Source organism: Arachis hypogaea, chromosome 9 (genome assembly GCF_003086295.3).
Source record: "Arachis hypogaea cultivar Tifrunner chromosome 9, arahy.Tifrunner.gnm2.J5K5, whole genome shotgun sequence".
Lineage (NCBI taxonomy): Eukaryota > Viridiplantae > Streptophyta > Magnoliopsida > Fabales > Fabaceae > Arachis > Arachis hypogaea.
In genome coordinates this window covers 62,874,133-62,885,227 of record NC_092044.1, presented here as the reverse complement: position 1 = coordinate 62,885,227, position 11,095 = coordinate 62,874,133, and the positions used below count along the sequence as shown (strand labels likewise).

The following is an 11,095-nucleotide window of genomic DNA, read 5'->3' as shown; positions in this document are numbered from 1 at the left end:
ATAATTCACTTTTCATAATTTAGATGTAGTTTTATAGGGAGAGAGGCTCTATCTTCTCTCTTAGGATTTAGGATTAGGATTCCTCTTAAAGGACTTAGGAATATTTTCATCTTCTTCAATTACAGGTTCAATGTTCCTTTTATTTATTTTCTCAATTTAGTTTATAAACTCTTTATGTTTGGATTGATTTTCTTAATTAATACACATTGAGGTATTTCAGACTTATGATTGCTTCCCTTTCTTTATATAAATAATTTAGAATTTTTTACTATTGGCTTTGGTTGATTAATTGGTAACTCTTGAGTTGTCAAACTCATCATGATTGATAATTGATATCTTTGCTGATTGATTTAGATTCCTATAACTCTAGTGTTTCTTCAGGATTTGACTAGGACTTTAGGTGTTAAATTGATTTGTCCACTTGACTTACCTTCATAGTTAGAGGTTGACTTAGTGGTAGCAAAAATATAATTTTCATCACCATTGATAAGGATAACTAGGATAGGACTTCCAGTTTTCATACCTTGCCAAGATTTTTATTAGTTATTAATTTATTAATTCCTGCAATCTATTTCTCTTGTTCAAAACCTTTAAAACCCAAAAATACTATTTTCCATAACCAATAATAAAACACACCTCCCTGCAATTCCTTGAGAAGACGACCCGAGGTTTGAATACTTCGGTTAATTATTTTTATTGGGTTTGTTACTTGTGACAATCAAACATTTGTAAGAAAGGAATTCTTATCGGTCTAGAAGCTATACTTACAACGGGAATTTATTTCTGAAAATTCTAGATCGCGCGAGAGTTTCGTTCTTCAAGCTTTCTAACAAAAATCAAGAGAAAAGAAATAAGAAGAAGATGAAAACTACTATTGATCCATTGAATTAATATAGAGCTCCCTAACCCAATAAAATAGGGTTAGTTGGTCATAGCTCAATTCAATTTACAGGGAAAAAGAGTGCAGGAAAATTAAAGCCTAGCTAGAAAGTAAAAGAAAAATAAAGTACATAAACAAAAGGAAAAAGTGCAAAAGAAAACTAAACAGAGTGATGAACTCCCAGAGACCCCTCACGGCCTCCCAAAAGCTCCCTCAATCTTCAACAATTATTTTATTTATAACCCTCCTTTTATCTTCAATTGGATCAAGTATTTGGATGTGGGCTTTGGTTGAAGCAGTTAGGAGCAATTCTCCAGATATGGGCATTGGCAACTCACTTTCATATTGGGCATAAGTGCAATTTGGAATTGAATTGGCCTTAACGTTGGTGATCACGTTTCAGGACAAACGTTGAATCAAATGCCGCTTTGAAAATTCAATTCTGCTTGCTGTCTTTGGCATTTGACTCAATGTTGGAGGGACAACGTTCTGCCATTCCTGCGTACACGTCCATCATGCTTAAGCATGATGTCTGTGATTTTGCTTATTCACGCGTACGCAGGCACCATGCATGCGCGTGAGTTGCCCTTTTTTTATCGACGTGTACGCGTCAGTGGATTCAACTTTTTCAATTACAAATTATGGGCTTGGCATCACGGACGTTGGAGGCAGCCTTTGAGGCAACGTTGGACCTCCAACGTTCGTTTTTGACGCGTACGCGTGGATGGTCAATTTCGCCATTCCACGCGTGCGCGTTACTCACGCTTGCGCATGGATAAAGAAATTCTACTTTTTCACATGTACGCGTCGCTCAAAATTCATTTAGCTCTAGAGTTGAACTTTTCATCACCATGTTGGGGGTAACGTTGGATGTCCAACGCTCCCTCCAACGTGAGCATTAGTAAATCATGCAGAGACTTGCTCTGCCCCTTTTCCAACGTTGGAGGCAACGTTGGTGGTCCAACTTGGCCAACAATGTTGCTTCTTCTTCATCGTCTCCAGGCTCCTTCTTCAACATTCCTCCATGCTTTCTTTCACCTTTCATCAATCAAACAAATACATCAAAGCTTTGTTATAGTCACAAGATTTTGTCTCATTCTTAGCACACAAGTAATTATGGCATAAATCTCATGAAAATGCACAAAATTAACAATGTTTGATTGAATCAAGACAAGCATGAATTTCTCATCCAAATACTTACTTATTGCCTAAGAAATGCATAAAACTACTCTAAACCAAACTAAAAATGGCTTGTGCAACTAGCCAAGATGCCCTGGCATCACAACACCAAATTTAAATTTTGCTTATCCTCAAGCAAGTGATAAAACATGAAAATACAAGAGATACAAGTCCTTATTCAAAGAATTCAAATCCTTGGCTCATGGAGTTTCATGCATGGCAACTTAGGTTCATGTTCATGCTGGTTTCTAGGCTCGCATATGCTCTTGAACTCTCACTCGAGACTCTTATTTTTTGTCCTTAGATTCTCTGTTTTTTTTTGTTTTCTTTCCTTCTTTAGAGCTTATTGCTTTTTGTAACTAAGTTTTCTATGTTGAGACAACTCTTTAGGATAGGTTTTTAGTCAACACTCCCAAACCAGTTGGTTCAAGGTGCTAGGTGTTGAAACACCCCTAAGGACTTAATCACCCAAGTCTCTCCTCAGCACATAATCACCACAGGCACATGGTTTGTTATTCATTCCCTAGACCTTGGTGTCCAGCACCTTTTTGGGGTGCTAAATGCCTTGTGACAAGGTTGCTCTTAATAGTGGACTTTCAGTTGACAATCCTAGGTTAGTTAACCCAAGTTGTCAAGTGATGAAGCATTCCTAAGAACTTACTCATCCAAGCAGATCCTTGCATAAAAACACCACAGACACATGCCTCAAGATCCAAACTATTGGTGCCTAGATTTATTTGCTCATTTCTTTCTTTTTCATTCTCTTTTTCTCTTTTTAGGATCTTTATTAATTCATTTAAGTCTCACAGAATGCACTTCAAGCTCATAATTCAAGAGATATCTTAGCCCTTTACCTTATTGATGAACCAACTTAGCTAACAAATACCACCACAACACTAGGACTTAATTCTGCACATTAGATTTCACTCTTGTCTTTCACAGTAAATTATCATAAACTCTTTTATTAAGCTCAAGGACACAGCATACAATTCAAGCAAAGAAGCAGTAGCCTAGATACTTAGACTAGCACATTTATGACAAAATCAAAGAAAACAAACACTAAATTCTAATGACTTAAACTAAAGAATAACTATCAACAGGGGCACATTCAGACTTCCAATTTAAACATTCCAAAGCAGATGGAATTAAGTAACAATACAACCTCTTGTGGTGCCTTCTAGCTCTCCCTTTGTCATTATGATCCATAGCTTTTCCATCCTTCTTTGTCTCCTTGGATGATGGTGCATCGTTATTCCAAGAGATTGATTGAATTCCTTCAAAGTTATTGGAAGTTGCTTGTTTCCAAAGCACTTGAAAAACAGTTAGCATCCATGCATGCTTGTGAATTCCTGAACTTAAATTTGGTGTGTGAACACCAAACTTAGTTCCTTTCCTAATGCAGTAGATTGAATACATGCAGAAACCTCATGTGCTTTTATTAATAAGACGACTATAAACTAGAAAGCAAATAATTGTTAAGTAAGTTCCCTGATTGTTTGGAGTTAGTGACTATTAATACCAAGGGTTGAAATATGCTTTTAATGAAATTTTTGTTGGAACACCAAACTTAGAATCTTACATTCACCCTTTAAAATGTTTTGGTGTGCAACACCAAACTTATCTCCTTGTAATAGAGAGAAATCTACTTAATTCTTTTATTGAAATAACTAGGAAAAGAAAACTACCTCTGGTTGGGTTGCCTCCCAACAAGCGCTCTTTTAATGTCATTAGCTTGACATTTTGGTCATGAATTTCTTCCTCTTCTTCCGGTTTGTTAAGAGGAATGACCACAAGGGTAAAGAGGGACCAGTTAATGCCCCTTGCTTTGAGTGACTCCTTCCAGCAAGCTTTCTTTTGTGACTGGCTTGAGTGAACTTGCTTGTTGGATCAGCTGTTGGATTGTTCTTTGACCTTCTTTCTTTCATCGATATGATCCTTTATTTCTCTGTCGCAATCCTCATTTTGGTTCTTGTAATTACTGCCTTCACATGTTTGATCTCAGCATTTGGATCTTGTTGGATAGTTGGAGCATCCTCTTCATCAAGAGCTTCTTGAATTGGTGGTTCAATGAACCCACCCTCTATGCGACTCTCTGTTTCATCGGAGTGGGGACTCCCTTGGTTGGCTTCCTCCCTTCCTTCTACATGATGTTGCATTGAGTCTTTTGGGAGTGAGTTTGCATGTTCCTTTGTCACCCCTAGTAGCCTTCGTGGGTATGGAGCCTTAGGCTTATATATTCTCACAACCTCTTCCTTCTTCATAGGAATCTCACTTGGAATGAATGCCTCTTTTTCTTGTTCTTCTGATTTCTCCCTTGTACTCACCCTTTGGTCCTCATCCTCTTTGCTATGCATCTCTTCAAAGCATTTTGCTCTACGGTTTAAATTTGCTTCTATGTTTCTGAAGGCTATGTCTCGTTCTTGATTCCATGCTCTGGACCATTGAATGAACTCCCCTGTTGCTATTTTCTCCTCTTCCTGTATCTTTATCATTTTTTCAAGGAGGAGTTCCATCCTAGCAAGTCGATCTTCTTCTCTCTTTCTTCTGAGTTCTTCAAGGATGAGTTATGCCTCAGCAAGTCTATCTACAGGAGATTGTGATGGTTGGTGACTGGCTTGTGAATGAAGTTGGTTGTTTTATGGTTCTGTGTTCTGATAGTGGAATGGCTCTTGTGGGTAATAGAATGAGTTTTGTGGACTGTAAAAAGAATTTTGTGTGTAGTGGGATGAATTTTGTGAATGGTAGAATGAATTGTATGGGTCTAGGAAGGAATTTGGTACTGAAACATACTCAAATGCTGAAGAATTTGGACATGTAAAATAAGGAGGTGAGGTTGGATAATTAAGAGGTGATGGCTTTTGATGAATGTGGTACGAATGAGTGAAATTCCTTTGATTTTGATCTTCCCAGCCATAACTTGAGTAGTAATCAATTTCACCAAAATATAAGCCATTTGGTGGCTCTGGGAAGTACCCCATTTCAGCTTCTTGATGCTCCCACCCACCATGAGCATAATAACATGAATCATCCTGTGGTGGTGGGAAGCTTCCCAGGAAATTCGATTGACCAGAATATGATGGATGCTCTCTTCTTTCTTGCAAGATGCTCTGTCTCAAACAATAATCACCAAAAGACATTGGAATCTCCATTATCATTAATGAGAAAATCTTAGTGAGGCAATATTACAAACAGCTAGTGGTTAGTGTGCTAAAAAGTAAATGAATCAAAGAAAAATAACTCAAAGTGCAGAAAATAGCAGTAACAAACTGAAACAAAAACTATTAACAAAAGAAAAAAAATTGCTCAATCTTATTATCCTCCAATTTAATAATTGTCAATTCAAAACCAATCCCTGGCAACGGCACCATAAACTTGATTTGCCCGAAAACTGTCTCTCAAGAATTTTCATTCCGGAAAGTGCACCAAATTGTCGTCAAGTAAAAACTCACAAAAGAGTGAGGTTGAATCCCACAGGGATTGGTTGGTTGATCAATGTTAATCGGAGAATTGTTCTAGTTGAGCGAAATCAGAATTGAATTGGGATTGCAGAAAGTAAAATGGGCGGGAAACTTAAATTGCAAGAAATTAAATGACAGAAATTAAATTGCGGGAAAATAAATGACAGAAGCTTAAATTACAAGAAATTAAAAGGGAATGGGAATAAGCATGAAATTAAAGAAGTAGAATATAAATAGAATGGGTAGATCAGAAATGGGGAATTTATTGGGTTTTAGGATATATTGAATTCTCCAGATCAAATCATTTTCATCTCTTCATCAATCAATGCATTCATTGACATTGCTTGGCAATCTTAGATGATCGAATCCCAATGTCTTGGCTCACCAATCTCTCTAAACATGAACAATTGCCCAATGTCTTGATTTAATTGCTCATGGGAAGAGTTGAAGTTCGGTCACTAACTATACCACACAAATTCATAGATCAAAGTATTGGTAGGATTACATGTCACTATATCCATCCAACCCCCAACCTACTCCAATGTGAGAAAGCAATTCTAGCATGAATTCTTCATCCCTCTCTCAAGGATCCGAAGAATTCCAATTATGGATAGCTTCTTTCTCAAGACAACTATCCAATTGAATTAAGACTGAAAGCTTTCTAACAAAAATCAAGAGAAAAGAAAGAAGAAGATGAAAGCTACTATTGATCTATTGAATTACAATAGAGCTCCCTAACCCAATGAAAAATGGGGTTAGTTGGTCACAGGTCAATTCAATTTACAAAGAAGAAGAGTGCAGGAAAATTAATGCCTAGCTAGAAAGTAAAAGAAAAAGAAAGTACATAAACAAAAGGGAAAAGTGCAGAAGAAAAATAAACAGAGTGCTGAACTCCCAGAGCCCCCTCAGGGCCTCTCGAAAGCTCCCTCAATCTTCAACAATTCTTCTATTTATAACCCTCTTCTCATTTTCAATTGGATCAAGTATTTGGATGTGGGCTTTGGTTGAAGCAGTTAGGAGCAATTCTCCTGAGATGGGCATTGGCAACTCATTTTATATTGGGCATAGGTGCAATTTGGAATTGAATTGGCCTTAACTTTGGTGATCACGTTTGAGGGCAAACGTCGCTTTGAAAATTAAGTTCTACTCATTTTCATTGGCGTTTGACTCGACGTTGGAGGGCCAACATTCTGCCATTTACGCATACGCCCATGCATTCGCGTGAGTTGCCCTTTTTCTTATCAACGCGTACGCATCACTGATGCGTATGTGTGGATTCAAGTTTTTCAATTCCAAATTCTGGGCTTAGCATCGCGGATGTTGGAGGCAGGGTTTGAGGCAACGTTGGACCTCCAACATTCGTTTTTGATGCATACGCGTGACCCACGCGTACGTGTGGATGGTCAATTTTGCATTTCCACACGTGCGCGTGACTCACGCTTACGCGCGGATAAAGAAATTCTGCTTTTTCACGCGTACGCGTCATAAATGCGTATGCATCGCTCAAAATTCATTTAGCTCCATAATTGAACTTTTCATCACCACATTGGGGGTAACGTTGGATGTCCAACACTCCCTCCAATGTGAGCATCACTAAATCATGCAAAGACTTGCTCTGCCCCTCTTCCAACGTTGGATGCAACGTTGGTGGTCCAACTTGGCCACCAACATTTCTTCTTCTGCATCTTTTCTAGGCTCTTTCTTCAACCTTCCTCCATGCTTTCTTTCACCTATCATCAATCAAACAAATACATCAAAGCTTTGCTATAGTCACAAGATTTTGCCTCAGTCTTAGCACACAAGAAATTATGGCATAAATCTCATGAAAATGCACAAAATTAACAATATTTGATTGAATCAAGGCAAGCATGAATTTCTCATCCAAATACTTACTTATTTCCTAAGAAATGCATGAAACTACTCAAACAAACTAAAAATGGCTTGTGAATCTAGCCAAGATGCCCTGACATCAATGCCAAGCCAGCTTCACCAAGGGGGCGTGCCACTTAGGAGTCAGGCATGGCACGCCAAGCCAAGCCATTGAGCTGGGCATGGCACGCCACTCACACGCCGCGGACACGCCACTCACATGCTTCAATTTAATGGGTTTTCTTTTGAATTTTAATTGTAATTTTCTTTTCCTTGTGCAATTTTTATTTATGGTAATAGGAGTAGTATAAATAGCCCTTGAAGAGTACTAAAAAGGGGTTTTTGGTTGTTACATTAGGACTTTTACTTTTACACTTACTTCACTTCATCTTCTTCTATCTCTTGTACTTTTCTCTAAGTTATGAGTAGCTAAACTCCCTCTTATTGGGGGAGAAAGCTCTGTTGTACTTGATATATTAATTGATGGTGAATTTCTTCTTCTCTTCATCTCTCTTTGATTTGCTAGAAGGAATTTCGTTCTTCATGCTTAGTGTTCAATCATCTTGGAAAAGAGGTTGAATGCAAAATGGGTTTCATGGGAGCCTTGGAAAAGGAAACATGAAACCATGCTTGAAATCCCTTCTCATATTGAGTAGATATGGATTTTGGGATTGTATATGGTGACATGAAATCTACCCAAATACCTGGATCTATGAGGATGTGTGGTAAACTCAGGGACCAAGCTTATCTCTCTTCATGAGCAATTAGACCAAGGAATTGGCTGATTATCAAGATTTGAGAGATTGAAATCACCAAGGAATTGGGATTTAACCAATCATGATTGCCAAGAGGTCAATGAGTTGTATGATTGAAGATGAGATGATTTGAATTTAATCCAAAGAGAGCAACATCTCCCAACTCTAACGAATCTTCCCTATCCTTATCTTCCCTATTCTTTTAAGCTTTCTTTAGTTTCTACTATTAACCTGTTCCCTATTTATAATTCAGTCATTTATATTTCTGCAATTTACTTTCATGTTCTTTACATTTCTACACTTTATTACTTTCCTTTATCTTTAAGTCATTCATAATTCTGCTATTTAGAATTCTGCACTCAACAATTCTTCTTAATTAGCTTCACTAAATCACCAAGTAACTAAATTTGTTCAATCAATCGATCTTTGTGGGATTTGACCTCACTCAGAGTGAGTAATTACTTGACGATAATTTGGAATACTTGCCAAGAGGGGTCATTATAGTGATATAGTGAATTTCCAGACATCAGAACTTCTATGGGCTTTATATGAGCCTTGGCTTCCTTTAGTTCTTGGATAAGGATTTCTTGAGTAGGTTTTGAGCACTCAAAGGGTGTGCTTTTACTATCGTTCAACACTAGCTCTGATAGCTCTTTGGGCGTTGAACGCCTATGCTGTGCACCCTTACTAGCTTTAAACGCCAGTTCCTCTATCCTTTTGGGCTTTAAATGCCCAGCAGGGGTATCCTGGCTGCCGTTCAATGCCAGCTTCCCTGTCTGGTTGGGCATTGAATGCCCAATGAGGGGTTTCTCACTGGCGTTCAATGCCAAAGTGTCTGCATGTTCGGGCATTGAACGCCCAGCTAGTGCTCCCTGGCTGGCGTTCAACGCTAGCTCTACTACCAGGATGGGCGTTGAATGCCCAGTGAGGGCTTTCTCACTGGCATTCATTGCCTTTGTAGTCTCTCCAAATTTGGCCTTTGCCTTAGTGAAAGGTATCAGATTTAAACTTAAGCCAAGATCATACAGGGCTTTGTCAAAAATGATCTTTGCAGTAGTCCATAGGTTCTAAAAGCTCTCTGAATCTGGCATCTTCCTTGGTAGCTTATACTGAATTAGGATACTGTACTTCTTAGTAAGTATCTCTATTTTATTTCCCCTTAGGTCCTTCTTTTCAAAAGTTTTAGATCTAGTATACCGTATTTTCTAAAATTTTGGAGGGAAACACAAAAGGACACAAAACTTAAAAATTTTAAGATCAAAACAAAAAGAAAACTCAAGAACCCCTTGAAGACTAACAAGAACACAAAGAAAAAAACTTAAAAGACTCAATTAATTATACTAACAATTAATGTGATTGATTCAAAAATTTCAAGTTTGTTACTTTCTTGTTAAGAAAGATTCAAACTTTAAATTTTAGAATCATATCTTTTAGTTTCTTGTTAGTCAAGTAATCAATTTTAATTCAAAAAAAATCAAATCTTTTTCAAAATATCTTTTCAATCAAATCTTTTTCAACCATATCTCTTTAATCATATCTTTTTCAAATCATATCTTTTTCAAAATCAATTTCAAAATCTTTTCTAACTTCTTATCTTTTCAAAATTGATTTTCAAATCTTTTTCAACTAACTAACTGACTTTTTGTTTGTTTTTTATCTTTTTCAAAGCCACCTAACTAATTTTCTATCTCTAATTTTTGAAAATCACCTCCCCTTTTACAAAAACTTTTTATTTAACTAATTGTTTTAAATTCTAATTTTATTCCTTTTTATAAATTCGAATTTTAAATTTAATTTAAAATAAAAACAAAAATATTTTTCTTTTATTTTAGTTAATTTTCAAAAACTCCTCTTTCTCATCTCCTTCTATTTATTTATTCATTTACTAACACTTTTCTTCATCTAAAAATTCGAACCCTCTTTTTTCCTCTGTGTTCGAATTTTTCTCCTCCTTCTTCTATTCTTTTCTTCTTCTACTCACATAAAGGAATCTCTATACTGTGACATAGAGGATTCCATACTTTCTTTATTTTCTTCTCTCTCATATGAGTATTAACAACGAAAAAGGCATTCTTGTTGAAGCTGATCCTGAACCTGAAAGGACCTTGAAGAGGAAGCTAAAAGCAGCTAAAGCACAACACTATGAAGAGGACCTAATTAAAATTTTTGAACAGGAAAAAGATATGGCAGCAGAACCCAACAACAATGCAAGGAAGATGCTTGGTGACTTTACCGCACCAAATTCCAACTTACATGGAAGAAGCATCTCAATCCCTTGCCATTCGAGCAAACAACTTTGAGCTAAAGCCTCAATTAGTTTCTCTGATGCAACAGAATTGCAAGTTTCATGGACTTTCATCAGAAGATCCTTTTCAGTTCTTAACTAAATTCTTGCAGATCTGTGATACTGTTAAGACTAATAGGGTTGATCTCGAGGTCTACAGGCTTATGCTTTTCCCTTTTGCTGTAAGAGACAAAGTTAGAGTATGGTTGGACTCTCAACCTAAAGACAGCCTGAACTCTTGGGATAAGCTGGTCACGGCTTTCTTAGCCAAATTCTTTCCTCCTCAAAAGTTGAGCAAGCTTAGAGTGGATGTTCAAACCTTCAGACAAAAAGAAGGTGAATCCCTCTATGAAGCTTGGGAGAGATACAAGCAATTGACCAAAAAGTGTCCTTCTGACATGCTTTCAAGCAATATATAGTAGTTCATACTTTATTCGAGTTTAGATGACGCAAACTGGTGTTCAACGCCAGCTCCATGCTGCATTCTAGAGTAAAACGCCAGAAACACGTCACAAACCAGAGTTAAACGCCAAAAACACGTTACAACTTGGCGTTTAACTCCAAGAGAAGCCTCTGCACGTGTAAAGCTCAAGCTTAACCCAAGCACACATCAGAGTGGGCCCCGAAAGTGGATTTCTGCACTTAGACTTATTTCTGTAAACCCTAGTAA

General features: G+C 37.3%; 1 non-coding gene across 1 annotated transcript; it reads right to left on the bottom strand.

The window, feature by feature from the left end:
• Positions 1-10,721: 10,721 nt before the first annotated feature.
• Positions 10,722-10,829, bottom strand: LOC112713772 (small nucleolar RNA R71). The gene has a single exon (XR_003158733.1). It is a non-coding gene; the product is annotated as a small nucleolar RNA R71 (small nucleolar RNA).
• Between the last annotated feature and the right edge of the window lie 266 nt (positions 10,830-11,095).